The following is a 25261-nucleotide window of genomic DNA, read 5'->3' as shown; positions in this document are numbered from 1 at the left end:
CTAAGGATCCTGCTTTCTTTCTGAGCATGAGATTTTTTCCGAAAACTTGTTCATTTTCTAAGAGCTTTTAAAAAAAATGCTCCCACTTTTCACTGCTTGAAGGAGTCTCAAAGCAGCTTACAAACACCTTTTCCGTCCTCTCCCCACAACAGTCACCCTGTGAGGTAGGTAGGGCTGAGAGAGTCCATAAGACCATATATGGTCATGTTGACCTGCCCCCACCCCATGGCCAATGATGGGCCTGGAGGGGGTGGGAAGGGGAGGGCCCCAAGTGGGCGTGTCCACAGGCGTGCTTCCCAACCGTATTTTGCATGATCATAGAATCCTAGGATCATAGAGTTGGAAGGGGCCATACAGGCCATCTAGTCCAACCCCCTGCTCAACGCAGGATTAGCCCTAAGCATCCTAAAGCAATGATAGCTCCACTTCTAGAGCTTCTTAAAGGATGAAGAATGTTTCAGGAATTTCTCAACAGTAAAAAAACCTGCATTCTACACACAGTTCATTTCATGTTTCCTTTCCTTTCAAATTCTCCTGCTTTCCTTTAATCTCCGTTCGTGAAAAATCCATCATTTCAAAGCCACATGACTGTGACCACACACATGCACACTTACCACACGGTACAAGACAGACAGAAAATAAAGTGCAACCATGAATACTTTTTTCCAGTGTGATATCAGCAGGTTCTGCCCCATGACATCATCAGGCCCTGCCTAACATCATTTAGATTTTGAGATGAGGGAGACTCGGCAACCCTACCTCCGCATGGGTACTCTTCATCTCCTCATCACCACATCTGGACTCGTGATATTTGCAAGCCTATTTTGCATGCTACAAACCGAGTGATTGGGGAGGATGAAGCAGACCTTTAAGCAGAGAAAGTCAAACTGAGGCCCTCCAGGGGCTCATGGGAATTGTAGTCCATGGACATCTGGTGGGCCGCAGTTTGACTACCCCTGCCTTTAAGTCATGGTCTTTCGTGTTTAAATTGGCAAATTTTGAAGGGGGGGGGGGCAAAGAAACTCCTGGCTTTCAGCCAGGCAATCCTATTTCTAGAAATATTCCTTTGGTTGGATAACAGCAACACACATGGGAACAGATTGGTCAGTCTCTTGTTCAAACACATCTTTTCGTTTTCTTAATTATCTGTTATCTCAGTGTTATAATTATGCACAGAGGCTTTTCTTGTTGGCAGTCACTGACTCATCTGGAAACAGCTGTTCAGGGATTCCGTCCGCAGTCTCCAACAACTTTTTTTAAACTCTCGTCTACATTCATCAGCTCTCTCCCACTGAACCCCACCCCCCACCCCAAACTAGTAATCTTTGAGAGAAATCCTAAACAGTCTGTTCAGTGGGGTTTACTCCCAGGAAAGAGGGCTTAGGATGGTACTGTTCACCACCTTATTTTTCATTGTTTATGTCTGAGAGTACATACAGCCAAAAGGACATTGCTTATCAACTATGCATTGGCAAGTAAAATATTTATTTATAATTTGACTTTTATACCACCCTTCCCTGGGAACTGGCTCAGGGCAGTTTACATAAAAAGCAGTAAAACATGATAATATTAATAGATTCAAGTGGGTAGCCGTGTTGGTCAGACGTAGCACAACAACAACAGAGTCCAATAGCATATTTAAGACCAACAAAGATTCATTGAAGGCCTGAGCTTTGGAGTGCAAGGACTCTTTCTCAGACTAAATGAACAACTGTCATAACAGCAGAGATGTAAGGCAAAACAAATTGTGGCAAATGAATAAACTGTGTCATAATATCCAGCTTAAGCCATATGATGCCATGTGACGATTCTTTCTTAAACAGCTAATCAGTCCTTTAGAGTTCAGTTGTAGTTCACAAAAACATTAGAGCAGGGGTAGTCAACCTGTGGTCCTCCAGATGTCCATGGACTACAATTCCCATAAGCCCCTGCCAGCGTTTGCTGGCAGGGGCTCATGGGAATTGTAGTCCATGGACATCTGGAGGACCACAGGCTGACTACCCCTGCATTAGAGAAATAAAACTGTCTACATTAGTAATTAAAAATGTAACGAACACATTAAAGACAAAAAATCCATTACAGGACCCTCAGCAACACTGCTGCCCACCAGTACATGCCCCATTAAAAAGAAGAAAGGGGGGAGGGGCGAAATCTGGAAATGTAATCTGGAAATGAGCTGGTAATTAACTGGGGAGGGGGTTTGTCCTCAGATCCCACCTGGAGGCTGGCACCCCAACCTGGATCTGAATAAGGAGGTCCTTGTCTCTTCACACCTGTGAGGAGAAAACAACCAGGTTTATCATTTTGATTGGACAAATGTCCAGCAGGGAAAGAGAAGCTCTCCGTCTTCCTTCTTCCTTCAGCCCCATGGTCCTTTCCTCAAGATTCCGACCTACTGGAAAGGCCTTTTCCTTAAAAAGAAAAATGCTTCTAATGGTTTCAAGGGGTAGCCATGTTGGTCTGACGTCAACTGTTAAGATTCTGATCCCAAAGCATCTTAGATTCTCACAGCGCAAGCTTAGGAGAGTCAAATCTCCTTTCTTCAGAAACCTATTTGATGAGAGCTTTGACTCTCCAAAGTTTCTACCCTCAAACGCTTGTCCGTCTTTAAGGTGTTACTGGATTCCCATTTAGCTGGTTGTGGAGTTGGAAAGGGAGGGTGAGGGAGAAGCACATTTAAGTGTATTAATGCAATACCGCACTGACAATGAATCATAAACGTCTTTATTCAACAATACCAAGAACCACAGAAGGAAATACGACTGACTTCTCCGGTAAGTGCCCTTATTAATACAGCTTCTAACAAGACTGCTCATTTCATCCGAAACTCCCCCTATTTTAGAAGGCAACTGGATTCTTTCTGGCCACAGCTTACTGGAAACAGCTTGCAATGGTTTGAATGAATAATACGGACAATGCATGTCACAGAATGTAAGGAAGCAATAATGGGCTACAGGCAAACATTCTGCTTGCTGGAGAAATGAAAAAGTTCCAGGCAGCTAGGCTTAATTTGGCTTTGTTTGCGGCATTAAACTTTTCCCTGGTGATTAAAAATATTTGCAAAGTACCTTTTGGAAATCACTGGCAGCTTTTAATTATCTAAATGCTCCCCAAGCGGAACGCTGAGCACTGCCTGAAGTTTTTTTAAATACGTCAGGCAGAATGCTATTCTGGGATTTTTACATGCGCGGCAGGCAGATGAAATAACCACCTGCCAAATCATATTTCTGCATTAAATTTCAAGTACTGCAAGAGGAGTGATGGGGCTGGGATTCTAGCCGGGGCTTGACCCCCGACGCATTAAGTGGACTTAGGCAGAAGTGAAAGTCGTCGGACATGAAATGCTGCATGTGCTAAGGAGCCCAACTAGACTGCAGTCATTTCATGCTTGCCAGCCGCTTAGATCAAGCTCATGAAGATGCAACGGAGATGCAAGTTACTGGCAAGGGTCGGAACCTCCTGTGCGTGTGGGATCCATGTGTTTATAGCAAAAGAAGCTTCACAAGTGCAAATGGGTGCATAAGAAGCATTTCCGGCATTCGGATGGGGCCTGGATATCTCCCAGAATTAAAACTCATTTCTAGACTACAGAGATCAGTTCTCCGGGTGGTTTGCATAACATCGTCTTCGTACTCAGCTGACTTACTTAACACATTTTTGGGTTTGCCTTTATACTCAGGGACTCAAAAGCAGCAGAGAACAACGTTTCATATAGAACATGAATTCTACAGCATCACATCCCTGTTGAGATTCTTCTCCAAACTCCATCTATAACATATTCCTCTCTACACCCCTCCGCACCACTGAGGTGAATTTTTCCTCCGAAATGCAGCTCCCTGTCACTGTTTGATCCTTTTGATTTTGTTCAACCCTGGGTTGAGAGTTCTGACAATATCGTGACTGGCCCAGGGTGACCCAGGAGGTTCGTGGAGAGGGGGAATCAAATCCCGTTCTGCAGATTAGGTAGGATCCACTGCTCTTCACCACAGGGGTGGTCACACTGTGGCCCTCCAGATGTCCATGGACTACAATGCCCATGAGCCCCTGCCAGATCATGGGAATTGTAGTCCATGGACATTTGGAGGGCCACAGTTTGACCACCCCTTCATTACACTGTGCTGAAGATGGTAGAAAGGACCATCAAGTCACCATGACAGCAGAGTTTTTCTTTTCCACTAACAAAACCTGTCCAAATGCTTCCATTTAATAGTTCTGGCAAGAAAACAACTGTTACCTGAGCAGTTTTGAACGTATTAAATTGAGGTGTTTTTTTAGCTAACTAAACCTTCAAAATATCCTCTCCCCCACCAAAAAAAATCTAGCTATTCATTTCTGTACAAACAGTCCAAACTGCAACTTACCATTTGGTCACAAAATTCTAAATATCAAAGTGTCATCAAGTCTGAAGATTGGATGAGGGGAAATAACATTTGGAAATATCACACAGTACTGCTTGTCATTTCCAAAAAAAAGCTAGTGAACAAATGTGAAGGATTGCATGTGAGACAGGAAGAAGGGGGGTATTTTATTTATGTGAAAATTCATATTCCCTCTAATTAGCATAAACAGAGGACTCTGTTGGCAGCTAGCACAACCAGAGATAAATCAGGAAATGACAAAAAATCAGTTGGGATGCGGACATGTACAAAGTCTGAGGGATAACTCCAGACGGTTACTGCACTGTTTTTAGATTTGTACAGTTTTCACCACAGTTGAAAAAATCAGAAATAGTTAGTTAAAAAAGACACCTCTCTATGCCTTGATAATTTTGGCACCGTTAGACAACAATTCAATCCAAATGCCAAGAAAGTCAAACATAAGCCTAACAATTGTTTCAGAAGACCCAGCAGCCGGCTCAAGGTTGACTCAGCCTTCCATCCTTCCGAGGTCGGTAAAATGAGTACCCAGCTTGCTGGGGGGTAAACGGTAATGACTGGGGAAGGACTGGCAAACCACCCCGTATTGAGTCTGCCATGAAAACACTAGAGGGCGTCACCCCAAGGGTCAGACATGACCCAGTGCTTGCACAGGGGATACCTTTACTTTTACCTTAAGTACATTTTAAGTGCACTGCTTGAGTGGCATCACTGCCAAAGGCTAAAGAGTCTGGGTTTTTTAAGTTTAGAGAAACACAACTAAGCTTATAAGAGGCTTATATTAATTGTCCATAGGTTGGAGAAAGTGGATAGAGAGAATGCTCTTCCCATTCCCATGACACAAAAACTCAGGGGCACTCAGGGAAGTTTTGGAGCAGTTGTTGTCAGGAAAGTCAAGAAATTGGGGTAGCTGTTAGAGTGTCAGGCTAGGATCTGGGGTGCACAGTCCTGGATCTCTACTCTGCTTCAGAAGCCTACGACAGACCTTGAGCCTGGTGAAGACGGAAGATAAAAAGGAGACAAACAATATGAGCTTTTGGGGGATGCCCACCAGGACGAAAGACAGGGTACAGGAGAAAATAAATATCAATACATGGAATCCCCTGCCAGTGGACTCCATGAGGGCCAGGACTATGGATGCATGGAGGAGAAGTTCATCAGTGGCTATTGACCATGGTGACTGAAGGCAATAAACTGAGAATATCATCTCGCCTCTCTGCTGTGTTTGTTGTCATCTAGGCAAGTGGTTAACCACCATATGAATCAAGGTGCTGAACTGCTCCACCTGCTCAGCTTTTCCATTACTACATCCACTCTATCCTAGCCTTTTCTCCCGAGAATCAGGATGATGTAGTGGTTAAGAGTGACGGCTTATAATCTGGCCAGGTGAGTTTGATTCCCCGCTCCCCCCATGCAGCCAGCTGGGTGACCTTTGGTGCACCACAGCACTGATCAAGCTGTTCTGACTGAGCAGGAATATCAGGGCTCTCTGAGCCTCACCCACCTCACAGGGTGTCTGTTGTGGGGAGAGGAAAGGGAAGGCGACTGTAAGCCACTTTGAGCCTCCTTCAGGTAGAGAAAAGCAGCATATAAGAACCAACTCTTCTTCTTCATCATCATCATCATTCAGGGCCAGGTTGTTTTCCATCATGGCCCCTACTTGGTGGCATGAGCTCCTGGACAAATCAGGGCCCTCTCACAGCTGTCCCAGTTCCGCAGGGCCTGCAGGATGGAGCTCTTCCACCAAGCATTTGGTTGGGGCCAGTGATCCCAATAACATCAAACTTACTTCCCCTGGACACCCCCCCCCCCCATGGACAGTGTCTTCTGATAGACTATACTGGAAAGCTACCTAGTGGTGCTGAGATGCTGAGATCTTAATATTGTGATCATTTATTGTTTTAAGGTTCTTAATATCCACGTTTTACGTATGAATGTGAACTGTATGCTGTATACCACCCTGAGCCACATAGAAGAGTGGTACATAAATTAAATAAATTAATAATATTTATAATTATAATCATCATCATCTTACACCAGCCATCTAATGATGATCAAACTGATTTGTATGGGGCTTGACGTTCAGCTGATTGGCTGACTCTCGAAAGTCCTTGTAAAATTTGTGATTGTGAATCTGTATTGATAAGATCACAAAAAGTCTGCAAAAAGAAACAATTCGCAGTAATTCTTATAAAATTTTCCAGGAGACTACTTTTCCTGTTTGCTCAGCTGGATTTGCCACATAAAAAATGTCTGGTGAGAGTTAAGCCGTTTCTCCTTTTCTCTTTTAAACGTATGGTATTTTGGATCCTTATGATTATATATAGCCACAACTATATATAAATGTCTTATATTTATTCTTAACAGCACCTCACCATGGGGGGAAGGCGGGCAATCTGAAAACATAATGGAACGGTAAGTTTGGTGTGTTGCATAAATTGCGTTGAGACTCTCTCCTGGAAAGGCGAAAATATGTTTTATTAGAAATTCTACGTACCACGGTAAAACATTTTATCATATTTGAAGCCCTATAAAATATGCCCTGCATCCTTCTTTACCCGCTGGCACTGCCAAGTAAGTGCCACACCATTGGCACAAAACAACAATCTTTCTCACACACCGCCGCAGCTTTTATTTTCCAGTTCCAAGGGAGATGACTTGACATTAAAGAGTGTTGCCATGGAAATGATTAGAGAAACAAATGTTAACTTACATAACTCCAGAAGTTTGCTAGAACCATCAAAAGTGATCCCTGGTTACGAGGTGCACAAGAAGCGAGGGATTAATGCACAAACCGAGGAACACACAAAAAAAGAAGAAGAGCTAATTCTTATATGCCGCCAAAGAAAGAGAAGCCACCAGAAACGTAGAAAGAGCCGCCTTAACCCATCAATGAGGAAAAGTGAAGCAATAGCCTCAGGCAATAAATTTAGAGACCTGGTGTGCGTGTAGACAGCCAAGGTGTCGTGGTTAGTGTCAGACTAGAACAGGAAAATAAGCAGGAAAGGCAGCAAAGGTATTAGTTTATCATTTATATTCTGTCACCTCTGCAAATCAACTTTTCGTCCTTAGCAAAGCACCGCCATTAGTTCTTCTCCCTCACCCCTCCTGCGAGTCCAGGGGGTGGGAAATGAGTCCCCCGAGAAAGGTCCCACATTCTTCATACATTAATAAGATTCCAGGCTGAAGATACACAGGTAGGCTGAAAGCCCAGCCACCCGCAGTGATCGATACCTTTGAAAACTACCGCAAGAAGCACGCCAGCTCCTGCAATGCAAGAAGAAAGCAATTGATTCAGCTCCGCAGGTAAGGCCTACGAGAGAATATCGATGGCTAAGGGGTGGTATTAGATTCCACGCTCTTTTGCTCGGGATTGTTTGGTTTATCCTCTCTCCATAAAACAAAAATAACCGTGAAAACACCCAGGGATAGAGTTTCTTTTCGAAAACGCTCCTCTCGCAATATAAATCAGAGTTGAACGACATTCGGTTTCTACTTTCACAAAATGCTGCCTTTACAGCTAGGTCTAATGGGGTGTCAAATGTATCACCTTTCAAACCATGCTCCCAAGGACCCCCTAGCAATCTATAAAAACCCATTAGGAGTTCCTTGAGGAGGAAAATCAATAACAACTGGCAAGCTTCCCTGAAAACTACCCGCCTGCTACTCCTTGAAGCGTCTGGGTGTCTTCTTTAAGATAATTTCACCCTGCTTTTCTCAACAATGGAGGTGCAGTTACCGGGTCTCCCCTGGTTAATGTCGAGGGATGGGGATAGGGTTGCCAGATCCAGATTGGGAAACTTTTGGAGATTTAGGGAGGAGCTAGTGGGGACAGAAGACTCCCTCACTGGCAGTATTCAAGCAAAGGTTGGAAACACACTTTTCTTGGATGCTTTAGGATAGCGATCCCCAACCTGTGGGCTGCGGACCACATGTGGTCCTTCGACTAATTGGAGGTGGGCCCCGAAGGACGCCTTCTCTCCCCCCCCCCGGCCCTTTACTTCATCCCCCCCAGCCCTCTACAACACACTTCATTGTTGTGGGGTGTCTGTATCTTATTTTGAAGGGATGTTTAAACGTTACCATAGCGATCAGAGAGTGTTAGGGCAGTGGTTGAGAGTAGAGGAGTAAACTACCCCCCCCACCGGGCCTCAGTAAAAGGCGTTGAGTGGTCCCCAGTGAGTGGTCCCCGGCTTTGAGTGGTCCCCAGTGATAAAAAGTTTGGGTACCACTGCTTTAGGATGCTTAGGGCTGATCCTGCGTTGAGCAGGGGATTGGACTAGATGGCCTGTATGGCCCCTTCCAACTCTATGATTCTATGATTCTATGACAGGGTCCTCAGTGGGGTACAATACCATAAAGTCCACCTGCCAGAGCATCCATTTTCTCCAAGGGAAATTATTTTTGTAGTCGTGAGATGAGCTGAAATTCTGGGGGATCCTCAAGTCCTTACCTTCCTATGAGGATGTGAATATTATCTAGAGGCCTCTAGGCACTTGTGCAGTAAAGTTTTTGTCGGGGGTCACACGAGCAACGCAGGATCCGCTGGTTCCTTGTTTGGATTCTGGAATTCCCAGTGGCACTCCTACAGCTTGTTAATATCTTTGCAGTATTCCTTTGTATTGTTTGTACTTTCAAAGCATTCGATAAAAGCTTTCCTTCATATTCTACCTCTTCTTGTTGGGTTGTCTTTACATGGTGGATTTTGTTCTTTTGCATAACATGCGCTCAAAACCTGCTCTAGAGCTGTCCACGAAAGCCTCTGCAATGCACGCCGTCTGTGTGGCAGACTCCCAGCAGACAAACGGATACTGAAAATGGTTACCTGAAGGTAGAAAGCTGGGAAACAGTGGTGCCCGTGGAGACTTGCTATTCCCGTTTCACAGGAATGGCTCACCCATTCTACGGTCCTGGCTACCACTCTGGCCAATATCACTAGGGATTTGAGTGATACCCAGGCTGAAGGTGAAGCAGGCATCTCATGTTCTTTCCTAAGCTAGACAGCAATCACTCACCTTAAGACAGATCATTCCTGGGGGCCGGGAACTCTCATTTAATGAGCATTATGTCTATCGTGTGACGGGTGGCAAGACAGGGAGTGTGGAGACTGCAACAAATTCTGCCCACGTGGCAGTAGCAGCTGGCAGTTCCTTCCTCCTGTTTCGTTCCAACCCTAGTGCCGTGTTGAGCGAGGGAAGCATTTAGAGCAGGGGTAGTCAACCTGTGGTCCTCCAGATGTCCAAGGACTACAATTCCCATGAGCCCCTGCCAGCATTTGCTGGCAGAGGCTCATGGGAATTGTAGTCCATGAACATCTGGAGGACCACAGGTGGACTGCCCCTGATTTAGAGGAAGCACTCTGAGACCAAGAGACTTCAGCACCCTCAAAAGATTATAAGGGCCTTTTAAATATATATTATATTCACTGCAAAATGCTTAGATCAGGATTTATCAACCAGTGCTTCGTGCAATTCTGAAGTTTCTTGAAGGCCCCGGAAGGTTTTCCTGAATGGGTAGGCGTTAATCTTTTAATGTATTTTTAAAATCTGTTAAACATTTATCGGGTGATATATCCACATATGGTCATGTTGACCTCCCCTCCCTTCCCTAAAATGGCCAATGATGGGCCCTGGAGGGGGTGGGAAGGGGAGTAGCCCCAGGTGGGCATGTACACCGCTATGCTTCCCAACCACTTCTACGGTTTCTCGAAGCCTGAAGAATGTTTCAAAGTTTTTGCAATGATAAAAATATTGAGAAAGGCTGGCTTAGATCCATTTTCACAGAAGGGAGCAACTTCAAAAGAAGAAGCTGAGAAATCAGAAACCCCACACTGTTTCAAAATGGAATCAGGCAATAAACCAGTCAATATAAAACCAGTTAACTCTCAAGCAGCTAGATATTCTGAACCTTTTTTTTTTGGTTGGGTTTTTTTTTCCGGGGGGGGGGGGATGGGAAGAAGATAAGATAAGCCAGCATTTTTCCGGCCTGTTAATCAAATGACCACATACCTTTGAGGTTCAAGCAATAAGTGCTGGCATTTTTTCCCCTTGCAGTCACAGATATTCACAGTGAGAGGCTACACAGTGGGAGAGGGTATACATTCCATGTCCCAAGTTGCAGGGCGAAATCTCCAGTTAGAAGGATCTGAGTGCCAAGAGAGGCCCTTTGCCAGTCGTCACAGATATTCACAGTGAGAGGCTACACAGTGGGAGAGGGTATACATTCCATGTCCCAAGTTGCAGGGCAAAATCTCCAGTTAGAAGGATCTGAGTGCCAAGAGAGGCCCTTTGCCAGTCAGAGCAGACCTCTTTGGCCTACAGGGCTCTACTCAGGTTGGAGTAGCTACATATGAAAGCCAAGAATCCGTAGGTCTAAATTCAAGAGCAGAATCCAGTCTCCAGGACCAAATGTGTGTTCTCAGTTTTCAGCAGAAGAATGCTTTTTGCTTCCGCCTGTCCTGTGCATGCGTAAAATGCTGTCAAGTTACAGCTGAATTATGGCAGCTCCAGTGAGGAGCTTTCAAGGCACATGAGATGTAGAGGTGGTTGCCCATTTTCTTCCTCTGCAGGCTTTTTGGAAAGCCTCCCATCCACATACTAACCATGACTGGCCTTGCTTAGCTTCCAAGATCTGACAAGATTGGACTGTACCATGCCACTTTCTCCCCCAGTTGTCCTAACAGAAGGTAGGGTTAGGTATCATGTTGTCCATATGACAACATCAAAAGTCCAATGATGTTTTCCAATGGAAATTAGGAGAGAGGAATCTTCACTGCCTTCTCACTGCTGATTAGTCATGATTGAACACACCAAAACACCTATGAAGCTGCACCAGATCATTGGTCCTTCAAGGACAGTATTGTCTACTTAGAGCAGGGGTAGTCAAATGCTGGCAGGGGCTCATGGGAATTGTAGTCCATGGACATCTGGAGGGCCGCAGTTTGACTACCCCTGACTTAGACTGTCAGCAGCCCTGCAGAGGTTTTTCACATCACCTAACCTTATGCTTTTTGCGGAAGATGCCAAGGATCATACCTTCTGCATGCCAAGCAGATGCTCTAGCACTGACCACAGGCAAATAACCTGTCTTGCCGGGAAGCTGGAAACATCAATGTTTCCTTGAGGCTGAACATTTCCCGGATCAAGTTTCCCCAGTGACCATGTGAAAGTCACCATTCTTCAGCCTCTTTTCCTGGGTACTAAAGGGGAACTAAAGTCTGATTCACACATGGAGGCCTGTTAAATTGTATGGAGCCAAACCATTAAAAATTTCAATCTGGTTCCAGTTCACCAACTTTAAGAAGGCACTCCTCTTTCTGATTCATCTACTTCAAACCAGTTTGAAGACAGGATGCAAAAGTCCACCTTATAAACTCTTGCAAGGGCATTATAATTCCTTGACAGAGAACACGCCAATAAATATTTAACCACGAGTATTTTCATGCCTTGATACCATATCTAACTGAATTGTTAGATAACTATTCAGAATCCAGTCAAGCTTGGTGGAAGAGCTCCATTTTGTGGGCCCTACGGAATTCAATGAGCCAGTTTGGTGTAGTGGTTAGGAGTGTGGACTTCTAATCTGGCATGCCGGGTTCGATTCTGCACTCCCCCACATGCAACCAGCTGGTTGACCTTGGGCTCGCCACGACACTGATAAAACTGTTCTGACTGAGCAGTGATATCAGGGCTCTCTCAGCCTCACCCACGCCACAGGGTGTCTGTTGTGGGGAGAGGAATGGGAAGGCGAATGTAAGCCGCTTTGAGCCTCCTTCGGGTAGGGAAAAGCGGCATATAAGAACCAACTCTTCTTCTTCTTCTTCTTAGCACCCTGATTGCCCTTGAGAACTCATCCCACCAAGCGGAGGCCAGGGCTATATAATAATTCCTACCTGACCATAGGTAGTTTTATGGCCATCTTTTTTATTAACCACGTCCTGAAAGGCTGGCTGCTAAGATGTCAAATCAGAGTCTAAACAGATGAATTTATAATCATGCCAAAATGAGAGTCGCCCTAATAGTTTAGTAGATGAGAGATGCTTCTTATGAAATATTAATGTTAAAGGGCGGTAAATCAAACGGATAGATATTCACCTCACAAAGTACATTATGAGTTTCTGTTTCTAATAGGCAAGGACTATGCATTCAACACGAAGAATTTTTTGAAGTAAACTAGTCAATGATTGCTACTAGCTATATTGCATAACGGTATATGCTCTGCTCAACTCCTGAATGCGTTTGTCCTTACATAAAGAAACTTCTGTGAGTCTTGAGTGTTTACACTGTCAAATAAATTTGGCCATTAATTCCTCCCCCCCCCCCCACAATATATTCCAAATAGTTGAATTAAGTTTAAGGGAACAGTCAGGCATGAAAACAGATTAGCCACGGTGACAAATTCATTTTAATTGCTGCTGTTTTTCCTAGCCATCAAAGCTGTTAGACTAAAACTCTTATGCTTTATCCATGTTCAACTGTTATTTATTATAATAATTGTATTCTGCTCAGGTGGAAATGTCTTCTTGCAGGCAGATCCCAACATATTGAGCCAGGGCAGTATTCCAGGGGACAGAATGTTCTTTCACCATCCAATTCTTTATGCTTCTGTGCATATTTAGAGCAGTCTATTCTGATTTACTGAAGTTCATTTTATATCAAGATACCAAACCAATACTGTAATCCCCTGCACACTTATCCTGGAGTAAGCATAGCTGAAAATACTGGGTCTTACTTATGTATAAGCTTACTTACAAGAATGTATTAATTGAGGATTCTGAGTGGCAGGTCACAACATTAGCAGAGACTGATATTATTAAATATTTTTATTCTAATTTCCAATCTGTCCTCTGCCGTATGTAAATTATACAATTATACAATTATACAATTATAGTCAACCTTTCAATGGGCGTAGCAAATGCAGGGGTGGAGCTGACAACCATGTGAAGGCTCAAGGGGGTGGCAGGTTACAGTAGATGAGCGATTGGGATGGGAGTGTCCTGCATAGTGCAGGGGGTTGGACTAGATGACCCAGGAGGTCCCGTCCAGCTCTATTATTCTAGGATTCTAACCATACACTTTTTAATTTAAGTAATTCAGAAATACAAACATATGCCATCATTATATTGCTAACCATATGTTTCAACAATAAAGTATCACCAGTTAGGGTGATCTTATGCAGAATGAATTCAGTTTTACTGAGTTCCATACTGGACTGTTCTGTAATCCTAAACAGGCAAAGAAAGGTTTCACTGTAGGCCTCCAGCTAACTTGTAGTTGAGTGCACAGTGTCTAATTCTATTTTATAACCTTTTCCTATCTAAGAACATCCATTTAACAATCTCATCACTTGAGCCACCTAAATGCCACTCAGTCTAAATATCTAATAGTGACAGGTGCCCCTCCCATCTCCAGATATCTAAATCCACAGAGAGCTACACTGACACTAAACAGATTTTCCTGCAAACTTGGGGGGGGGGGGGGGAATTCCACATTTGTAGAACTCTATTATTATTGGCATATTAAGCTATGAAGTATTTCAAATAAAAACTCTTACATGGCATTCCTCAATTGACCATCTCACTTGGTCAAAAAGCCTTTTCAGTATTAAAACAAACAAACCTGAGTTGCATTATTGATGTTTCTCCAACAGCAAATATAAAGTATATAATACAAATTGAGATTTCCCTCCCAGATATAAAAAACTGTCTGATCCTTGTTGACGCCTTTGTAAATTATTTAATGGCTACCAATGGCTGTTCAGATTTCATTTTTTTTTAAAGATGGATTTCTGTGAAGGTATAAATATGGCTAACTTGGAATTGTATTCTTATAGAAGTCTGAGTATATCACTATACTCCCTCCTTAGGTCCTCACTTTGGTTTAAATAAGCATCCTGGTTCTTATGATTTATACAGGCACACTTGTAGGCTCCTTCTGTATCTCCGTAAGTCTGTTTCCCCAAAGATGCAGACACTGGAAGGCCTGGACCAGGGGCTATTAATGCAAAGGAAACCAACCTTTTTGCTATACATCCTCTCAATCAACAATGGCAACTAGCATACCAGAGGCGGTGGATACTTACTGAGAGGGGGAGGGTGATCTTTGTCATCATGTGATGACATTACTTCTAGCACGACCCGGAAGTGCAAGCGTCTCTCCAGTGCGAGGTTCTATTATTTATTCCCAAACTCTCTGTAGTTTTGCTAGAGTTTTAGCCTGCTAGACCCTGGTGGGATGCCAGCGCTTCCGGGTTACACAGGAAGCAATGTCATTGCACAGTGTCGATGACCACCAGCCAGACAAGTATCAGCAGGCATCAGCAACAGTTACCAGTTATCCTCCATTAAAAAACGAAACAAAACTGTAGGGGAATCTTTTACCAATCCTTTTTATCTTTCCCTTGCTATGTTAGGCTATTTTATGGTTAAATATCATGTCCTAGAGCAGTGGTCCCCAACCTTTTTATCACCGGGGAACCACTCAACGCCTTTTACTGAGGCCCGGTGGGGGGGGCAGTTTACTCCTCTACTCTCAACCACTGCCCTAACGCTCTCTGATCTCTATCTTAATGTTTAAACATCCCTTCAAAATAAGATACAGACACGCCACAACAATGAAGTGTGTTGTAAAGGGCTGGGGGGGGGATGAAGCAAAGGGTCAGGGGGGGTGAAGGCGTCCTTCCGGGCCCACCTCCAATTAGTCGAAGGACCACATGTGGTCCGCAGCCCACAGGTTGGGGATCGTTATCCTAGAGGAGATCAGCCCTGACTGCTCCTTAGAAGGCCAGATCCTGAGGATGAAACTCAAATACTTTGGCCACCTCATGAGAAGGAAGGACTCCCTGGAGAAGAGCCTAATGCTGCGAGCAATGGAGGGCAAAAGAAGAAGGGGACGGCAGAGAATGAGGTGGATGGATGGAGTCACTGAAGCAGTAGGTGCAAACTTAAATGGACTCCGGGGAATGGTAGAGGACAGGAAGGCCTGGAGGATCATTGTCCATGGGGTCGCGATGGGTCGGACACGACCTCGCACCTAACAACAACATTATGTCCCACATTACTGTCTTTCCCCTTCTCAGTAACTTTGCTGGCATGATGTAAGAGAGGATTTGGTGGGGAGGGGAGGAAATAGGCTGGTGTTTAGGAGCTTGTGACTTTTCCCGTGGAGAAAGCTCCCATTTTCACTAAGAAAATCTGCCTAGACAACAAGGAAAACATGGTCATGTTTACGGAAGACGTCCACACCTCTGTGACTTCAGACAACCTGATACTACCTCCCACTCTTACCTCAAGCCTATCTGCATGCCTAACTACGAACGCACCTCCCATTCAGGAAAAACAGTTGTGTTTAGCCAATCTGGAATCGAAGAGTTTTGAAAGAATGTAAAGAAGAATGGAGACCAGCATAACTGCTGTCTGGAACCCAAAGAAGTAACAGCTTTGGAGTTGGAGAAGCAGAGATATACCCTGTGGAATTTCAAGAAACTGGGAAGCATGTTATTTGTGGCTCTCTAACAAAACCACAGGCTTGGGAGGCTGCTATGGGTGCTTGGCCAAGCCTGGCCCACAGCAGGAAGGCTGAGGGAGGGGACATTGTATGAATGGGAGGGAATAGCATCATGAGCATGATGATGGCACTTTACGGGGAAATACAGAAACTATGGTGGTAGCTCTAGGAATCACTAACCCTCTGGTAAACCAACAGTTACCAGTCTCCTAGAGCTGCTGCCATCACTTCTGTGTTTTCCCTGGAAGTGACATCATCATTCTCATGAAGCCAGTGAGGCTCTTTAAAATTCTTCCTCCAGCAGCATTTGCAGCAGCAGCAGGAACCAGGAAGTCTATGACCTGTCTGGGGGCTTGGCAGCTCTAGCTGCTGCTGCCTACAAAAGGGAATCAGCAGAAGGGGTTAGAGTACAGATATAGTGGCAAACAGGTGACGTTGGCTGACAGAGGGAAGAAGTAGGGTTCAAGGCAAAGAAGGATGACGGGAATCTTGCTTAGAAGGGGCTGGCACTCATCCACCTACTAGGCTGCAGTTCATCTTTAAAGCTACATTTTCCGGCATGGACTGAACATTTAGCGGGCAAGGAGAAGTTCCGTACAGTTAAATCAAGCACTTCCAAGACCTGGTTTCAAAGGGTCACCAACAGTACATGTTTGTACATGTACAAAAGGGTGGAGGCCCTTTGATTATAACGATGCCTTTGTAAATAGAGGGCAAATTACAGTGCTGGGCAAACAATAGCATGAAACAAAACTGACCACAGCGCCTTAAAAGTCCTCTGTTCTCATAAAGGTACCGGTCAACACGCTTGCCTACTGAGGAACCGAAGGAACAATCCCCTCTCCTTTCTCTTCCGTCTGTTTAGACAGATGGCTTCTTGGTGATTAGACTACCTCCGAAATACACACAGAGTGGGAGAGCTGTCTGACAACTGAGGAGCAGTGGCTGGGATTTGATTATATAATTTTTCACTTCTGTTGTTTCATCTGATTTTTTAATTGAGAGTAAACACCCACAACATTCTGAGGTGAAGATCAGGCCTGTGGATAATATCTAACGACAAGAGACAGCGGACAAAAGCATTCAATTCCACGCTTACATAATTTCAGCCAATGTGGGCAGGATTCACGCTTCCCATATCCCCATCTACACACGCCGCAACCACAAAGCTGTGGGGAGGGTAGATACAGGCACATCTTTCTCTTCCTACAATATTTGCCCACTCCTTACAGGAGAAGAAACACAAAGCCAACCAATAAGACAAGAAGGAAAGATACATTCACAGCCCCATGATGTCCTGGCTCTGAAGAGTCCCAACTAAGCAATCTGCTGTGATAATACATCCCAGAGATCTGGAGACACACAGGTGGCAAGGAAGGAGAGGAACTGTAGCTCAGTTGTAGAGCATCTTCTGGGCAAGCAGAAGGTCCCAGGTTCACCCCCAGGATTCTCCAGTTAAGAGGGTCGGGTAGCAGACAGTGTCAAGGATTTCGATCAAGTCTCTAGAGAGAAGTCAGGATAGACAGTACTAGCTTTGATATACCAATGGTGTGAATCTGTAGAAGGCAGCTTCAAGGCTCAGGGTCACACAGCAGACTTCATATAGAGGAGGAGTGGGGACATATACCCAGCTCTCCAGATCTGAGGCCGCTGATCTTAACCACTACACCAAGCTGGCACCCAAAAATCTGCTATAGCACAGTATCCAGTTAAGTGTGGGTCCAGTCACATCAAACAGGCATTCCAGGAAGAGAATTTAATTCCTTGACATCTAGTATTCTATGTGGAGGACAAGAATTACTTCACTTAATCCCCGCCGTTCTCTGCATGGACCAGAAGCAATTTACGCAGTTCTCCTCTCTACCATTTTACCCTCACAACAACCCTGTGAGGCAAGTGAAGCGGAGAGTCTGTGACTGGCCCAAGGTCCACCCGGCAGGCTGCCATGGCACATGTAGGGATTCAAACCCAAATATCCCAAATCCCAAACTGAAATTCTAACCACAACACCACACAAAATATAATCATCAAAACTGCAAGCCTTGTTGAAGTAATTTAAAAGATGACATAAATTAAAATGAAAATAAAAAAATAGATGACATAAATGTGAAAAGTCATCTTTTGGTGTATGATTCAGCACAAGCCAAACCCAGCGTGGGAAAGTTTGGCCACCTCTGCAAACCTCCGGTCAGCACAGAAAAAACACAAAAGGTCCATGGAGAAAAGTCATTGTGAGTTGTTGGTGAGAAAGAATCCAGGATAGACTGAGCGGAAGTAAGAGGAAAAAATTGCAAGACGATAGTATTAGCAGAACACAGCCAGCCACAGGAACTTTGCGTGTGTTTGCAATCCACAAGCCGACGATTTAAAAAACAAAACAGATAATGGGACGGCCACCACACTGACGAGTCCCTAAAACCAGACATCTTTGTGAACAGGAAGTCGGACTGGGAAATGTTAATTAGAGCAATACAAAAATAAGAGCGATCGTAATATCTATAGAGGAAAACTTTGTCAGCTGGTATTTGTGCAAAATACATAAGGCAGTGAAATTTCAAAAGTTTCAAATTAAGTTTGCCTCTAAACTGGGCTTTCTCAAGCAGAGTTGCATGAAACTCTGGGGTTTCTTGACGGCCCTGGAAGGGTTTTCCAAATGGGTGAAAGTTAGTTAATTTTTTATATTTTTGTAAAAGGATGTTAACCATTTATTAGGCGATATGACCATACAAGGCCATGTCAACCTGCCCCTCCCCCATGGACAATGATGGGCTTGGAGGGGTTAGGAATGGGAAGGGCTTTGAGTGGGTGTGTCCACAGTTATGCTTCCCAACCATATTTTGCATCATTGTGCCACTTTGGGGGTTTCTTGAAGCCTGAAGAACATTTCAGGGGGCTCTCAGTGGTAAAAAAAAAAAAGTTGAGAAAGCCTGCTCTAAAGCAGGGGTAGTCAACCTGTGGTCCTCCAGATGTCCATGGACTACAATTCCCATGAGCTCCTGCCAGCATTTGCTGGCAGGGGCTTATGGGAATTGCAGTCCATGGACATCTGGAGGACCACAGGTTGACTACCCTTGCTCTAAAGGAACAAAGGAAGGGAACAAATGAGTCCAGTGGCACATTTAAGTTCAACAAAGTTTTATTCCAAGTGTGAGCTTTTGTGTACATGCACACTTCTTCGGACAATTGAAGTCTGAGAAAGTGTGTATTCCCATGAAAGTGTACACCTTGAATAAACAAACCTCTGTTGGTCTCAAAGGTGCCACTGGACTCAAACGTTGTTCTGCTACTTCAGACACGGCTACCCACCTGAAAAGAAGGGAAATATTTGCTTAAAGTGTAACCTCAAAATTTCCAAAGGAATTTAAAAAGGATCTCTCCGAAAAGGTAGTGTTTAAAACTGGAGGGTAGAAACAGAAGGGGAGATTGATGCCATTAGGGGTTGTTTAGGGGATTTGTATTTTACTTACTTTACCTTGTAACCTGCCACGAGCTGGCTTTGCCGACAGTGGCGGGCAATAAATTCAAATTCATGTTTTTGTTCTTGTTGTTGTTATTTCATAGGCCTGGCCTGACTGTTTGGATAGTGAAAACTTCTTCTTCTCCCTGTGACCATTGCAAGACTACACCTATGCCAAGGGGATTTAAAGGTCTGCAAAGGTACATTCAACTTGCTTTAAGGTACCTTGCAGGCCAGCCAGAGAAATTCGGCCTAAGAGCACAGCCCCCAACTCAGCCCTGGTCATTGCTGTAAGGATGCTGTCCTAGTCAGATGTCCCATTTGGGACGTCAATCATTTCCTACGGGGGATGCAGAGTTCCTGTTGACCGGCTGACCGACTGAGGGTCACAGCACAGCAGCGACTACTTCTAAAGCAGAAGGTCGACCATTTAAACCTCAGCATCTCCCACCCCCCAAAATAAAACCCCAAACAGGACAAAGAAAGACTTTTTATTGGTAGAGCTGAGTGGTTGCTTTGCATCAAGAGACGTTCTATCCGTGACTAGTTTCCCCAATAAAAAAGAAAGTTAAACCAAGCGTTTCATTCCCTTAAAAGTAGAGCAGGAAAGTAATTTAATAAATGGGAGATGCAATAAAACAGAGGAGTTCGGGGGAATTAGAAGGGACGAGGGGACACTCAAGCAATTGCATTTTCTGAGTAATGTCAGTGCAGTATTTCTAAAAGTGGGTTTTCTGAGCCAATTCCTTGTTGGATCAATTGACTCAATGCCTCCACAAAGGAAAGAGGCTGGAAGAATATTATGCATCTAAGTGGCCTCAATGGGCATCTGACTCATGATGACCCCAGCAAAGACCCTTCAAGCTTATACCAAATTGGACCAATAGTCCCTCTAGCAAAATGTTGTCTTCTCCGACAGGCAGCAATCGCTAGAATGGATTTTATGCCAATAAAGGTACTCTGACTCTAGAACGGAGAGGAAGAATTTTCCTGATAAGTATTTTAATGGGAACTAGCAAGGACTTATTGTGAGATCTTCTACATACCAAGCAAATGTTCTACTATCTATCCATAGCCCCTCGCCTTCATGTAACTCTTCTACATGTAAGCAACATTTTCATACAAGAATCAGCCTCAGGGCTTATTCAAGAATTGCACCCACAAATCCAAGTCCCTTATGCCGAACAAGTCGCCAAGAGATGCACTGATCCATTTAAATCATTTTTAGCATCCACCTGTACTGTTGTCATCAGACCCCACGCAAGGGTTAAGCCAAGAACCTAACTGGTTAGATACCAACTCCCTTACACTATTGACTGAAGAAGAGGAAACAGGCAAGGGAAGCCTGGCTACTTCCCTCCCCCCAGACCATAATCTTGCTCTTGGATTCCAATGACCCCCATAGAAACAGCCATGCACCATCACCTCTTCAACAAGCTCTACAACAAGTTCCACACGGACAAAAACATGGGATGCTTTAGGCTGATCCTGCCTTGAGCAGAGGGTTGGACTAGATGGCCTATAGGGTCCCTTCTAACTCTATGATTCTATAAATGTGACTTGTAGTGAATCAGACCACTTGTCTAGCAAAGTCAGTCCAGTCTACTCTGATCGGCTGAAACTCTCCAAGGTCTTGGGTGGTGTGACCTACCACTGCAGCCTTTTAACTGGTGAGGCTGTGGACAGAACTTGAGACCTTGTGCCTACAAAGCAGATACTCTACCACCGTGCCAGAACCCAGTCCCTCTATAATGAAAATTCTCTGCTTAGGGAACCTAGTAGGGTACCCTTTTACACTTACCTCTGCCTGCCTGTTATTCATTCTGCACTATGTATTTGCACCCCTTCTAGGGTGGAAGGGGCCAGAAGTTCTCAACAGTGAGATTTGGGCTCCCAACATCTTGTTAACAATGATCCGGAACAATGCGCGAATGAACTCATATGCCCATTAATAACACCCATCAGGAATGGGTAGCAGTTGTATTGCAATGGCATATTACCTATCCTGTGCATAGGGCCTCCTTGCCTGAAAAGAGATCTTTATAGCAGTGGTCCCCAACCTTTTTATCACCGGGGACCACTCAACGCCAGGGACCACTCACCGGGGACCACTCAACGCCTTTTACTGAGGCCCGGTGTGGGGGGGGTAGTTTACTCCTCTACTCTCAACCATTGCCCTAACGCTCTCTGATCGCTATGGTAATGTTTAAACATCCCTTCAAAATAAGATACAGACACGCCACAACAATGAACATAAGGAACATTTTATTTTCATGGAAATTTTAACTCAAGACAATGACAAATCAATGGGAACCCTGAGCTTGTTTCTCTGCAACGAGATAGTCCCATCTGGGAGTGATGGGAGACAATGACACCTGAAGAGTGTTGTAAAGGGCCGGGGGGGATGAAGTAAAGGGCCCGGGGGGAAGAGAAGGCGTCCTTCGCGGCCCACCTCCAATTAGTCGAAGGACCACATGTGGTCCGCAGCCCACAGGTTGGGGATCGCTACTTTATAGCAGTGGTCCCCAACCTTTCCGAGGCTGGGGGCCGGCAGGGCATCGTGCCGCGCCCCCGCGGACCGCGCCCGTGCGGGCCACGCCCGCGGATCGGGCCGCGCCCGCGCCGCGCCCGCGGATCGGGCCGCGCCCGCGGGCCGCACCCACGCCGCGCCCGCGGATCGGGCCGCACCCGAGCCGCGCCCGCCGGCCGCGCCCGCGGATCGGGCCGAGCGGGCGTGGCCCGCACAGGCGCGGCCCGGCCCTGATTCCCTCTCCCCGCCTCCCGCAGTAAGAAGCTTCCCGGGCCGCAAGCTTGCGGCCTGGGAAGTTTTTTACTGCGGGGGCGGGGCGGGGCGAGGGAGCCGCGGCCCGGTGCCATGGCCTTTACGGCCCGGCACCGGGCCGCGGCCCGCAGGTTGGGGACCACTGCTTTATAGGACCCAAAAGATGGAACAGCTGAAGCAGCTACAGGCCTGGTCCCTAAGAGCTATCCCTGGAGTCACTCATGAGAAGAAGAGTTGGGTTTTACACCCCTCTTTTCACTCCCCAAAGGAGCCTCAGCGTGGCTTACAATCGCCTTTTCCTTCCTGTAAGAAAACATACAGAAGTTGCGGATCTACACACATCAGGCGATCAGATGGCTTCGAAGTCCATTATGTAACCTTTACAAACGCCACTTCTCTTGCTAAGGACTCCCTTTCCCCCTTTCTTTTCAAACTCTGAGCACATTTGCATATAAACAAAACAGTCAGCAGAGGCACCTGCCAGGAAAAGTCACTCTAAGGACCAGCCAAAAAAAAGAAAGAAGAAAAAGCAGGTGCTCTTTAAGCAGTCGGTTTCCGCTTCCAGTCAATCAATAACTAGGTCACCAAAGAATATATTTTGAAAGTGTTTTTCTAAAACCAGGAACTCAGGGCTCAGTTGCGCACGCACATGCATTTGCGGAGAGCGAGCAGCAATTTTGACAGCTTTTCCTCTTGCCTGCCGCTCCATGTTAGCTGGACAACAAGTTGTGAGATACAAAATGACGCTGCTGCGACGGAAAGGGAATGAAGTCTGAAGTTTACTGACCTTGTGCCCCCGGGGAAGAAGCTGCCCCATCCTCCTTTCACTTTATTTTACCAATCCACTCTTGTCGGTGTGAAATTCAATAGCCACACTAAAGCTCCAGTGAGGAAAGCTAACAGAGGGGTCCTTTATCGTCCGGGGAGGCTGGCGGTGTCTCACCAAGCGCTGTGTGGCTGGAGTCTATGGGCTGCCTCCAGACAGGCAGTTTAAGGGAGAGAATCCAGCCCCCAAGAGCTTTCCAGCCTATGAAGCAGAGCTAATAGAAGGGAAAACCACTCCCTCTGGGTGAACGCTTGAAAGGGAAAGCAGAAGGGGGGGGAAGAGCCACGGAAACCAGGAGTGAGACTCTCTGTATTCACAGGGACCGAGAAAAGACAGATGCAGGGCAGGTAAACGTTACCTGGTTTAATTTTTAATTGCATCCGTAGCCTAGTTTATCCCTGAAATTCAGGGCACAATTGGACAGCAAAGGTTTAATTATGCAGATATAGACACTCGGTTCCTTAGCAGGCTTATGGGGGAAGAGAGAACTATTATTCCATTGTGGGTCAGTGCCGGATGGGGCTCTGATCTTGTGCAGCAAGTTTAGTCTCAACGCACGTAGGATTGCAAGGATATTTGGAAGAGAGTTTAAGTGAGCCAGCTTGCTGTAGTGGTTAAGAGCAGCAGCTTCTGAAGAACTGGGTTTTATTCCCCACTCCTTCGCCACATGCAGCCAGCTGGCTGGACTTGGGCCAGTCACGGTTCTCTCAGAGCTCTCTCACCCCCACCTCCCTCACCGGGTGCCAGTTGCAGGGAGAGGAAGGATAGGGAATTGTAAGCCACTTTGAGTCTCCTTTGGGTAGTAAAGAGCAGGGTACCAAAACACAGCTCTTCAAGGGAGAGACATCTATAGGGCTATAGCCTCAATCAATGCGCCAACCTTAGTAAGGTACCTTCTCAAAAATCAGGGAACCACGACAGTTTTATAGGATTCGACCACACCAACTGCTGGAGAAAACTGCAAAACAAGGTATTATATGTCTGAGAGGCATATCAGGCTACACTATAAATGGAATCTCATCAACACCCCTATATATTCTGCCTTCAAGATGCAGCCAACTTATAGGGATATGGTTTTCAAGGCAAAAGACATTCAGAGGGGGCTTGACACTGCCTTCCTCTGCATAGAGATCCTGGTTGATATTCCTTAGTGGTCTCCCATCCAAATAATAATAATAATAATAATAATAATAATAATAATAATAATAATAATAATAATAATAATAATAATAATAATAATTAACCAGGACTGACTCTGCTTAGCTTCCGAGATCTGATGGGATCAGGCTGGCCTGGTCATCGAGGCCAGGGTGCCTTCAATGTAGGGTTGCCAGTTCCGGGTTGAGAAAAACCCTGGAGATTTGGTGTTGGAGCCTGGGTAGGATAAGGGAAGGACCTCAGCAAGGTATAACACCATGGCGCCCCTCCTTCAAAACTGCCATGTTCCCCAGTGGAGTTGTTCTCCGTCCTCTGGAGATCAGCTGTAACTCTGGAAGCTCTCTAGGCTCCACCTGGAGAGTGGCAACCTTCCTTCAATACAACACAATACGTGCAGCTTCCATTTTATGCATCACCTCCAACAGCCTTGGAGATGCAGGAAGCTGAGATTTGCCATACTAACCCAGAAAATTAGCCTGGAAACAAGGTAAGGCACATATGCAGCAAAACAAAGAAGGGTGATTCCCAGGAAGTGATGGAAGTACGCATGTTTTCAGAGTTTCTGAAGCAGTACAAAAATACATGTCATCCACCATCTTTCATTACATGTTGCAGACCATAATGCTTCATTTGAAACTCTACAGTGGTCTCTAAATTTTGCCTTTCACATGGCAATATCACCCATCCTCTGGGTGGTATTTCTACCCCCATTCTATCCTCAGAAGACTGTTCAGATGCAGTTTAGGTGAAGAGACTCTTACGGGTCCAAGGGCACCCAGGGAGTTGCATGGCTGAATAGGAGTTTGAAATGGGATCTCCCCAGTTTGGTGTGGTGGTTAGGAGTGCGGACTTCTAATCTGGCGAGCCAGGTTTGATTCTGCACTCCCCCACATGCAACCAGCTGGTGACCGCCAAAGCACTGAGAAAACTGCTCTAACTGAGCAGGAATAGCAGGTCTCTTTCTGCCTCACCTCCCTCAAAGGGTGTCTGTTGTGGGGAGAGGGAAAGGAAGGCGATTGTAAGGCGCTTTGAGACTCCTTCGGGTAGAGAAAAGTGGCATATAAGAACCACATCTTCTTCTTCAGTGCATGTCAGATACAATAGCTACTGCACCATGCTGGCTTGCATCCGACAAAGCATTTCCACGGAGGAAATGAT

General features: G+C 45.4%; 1 protein-coding gene across 3 annotated transcripts in view; it reads right to left on the bottom strand.

Moving 5' to 3' along the window:
• The window catches only part of PLD1 (phospholipase D1), a 144529-nt gene that overhangs the window by 99178 nt on the left and 20090 nt on the right, over nucleotides 1–25261 (bottom strand). Inside the window, exons 1-2 of one of the 3 annotated variants that reach the window (XM_077348403.1) lie at nucleotides 22907–23079; nucleotides 7422–7643 (exon numbers count right to left, since the gene is read on the bottom strand). The exons of 1 other annotated variant lie outside the window; for it this stretch is intronic. The gene's annotated coding sequence lies outside the window, so the exon portion shown is untranslated. Of the gene's footprint in view, nucleotides 1–7421; nucleotides 7644–22906; nucleotides 23080–25261 lie in introns of those variants that run through there. One more of the 3 variants, XM_077348402.1, reaches the window with a different exon arrangement.

Source organism: Paroedura picta, chromosome 8 (assembly GCF_049243985.1).
Source record: "Paroedura picta isolate Pp20150507F chromosome 8, Ppicta_v3.0, whole genome shotgun sequence".
In the NCBI taxonomy this organism is placed as follows: Eukaryota; Metazoa; Chordata; class Lepidosauria; order Squamata; family Gekkonidae; genus Paroedura; species Paroedura picta.
Note: the sequence above shows the minus strand (reverse complement) of the source record. Positions and strands in the feature narration are given on the sequence as shown.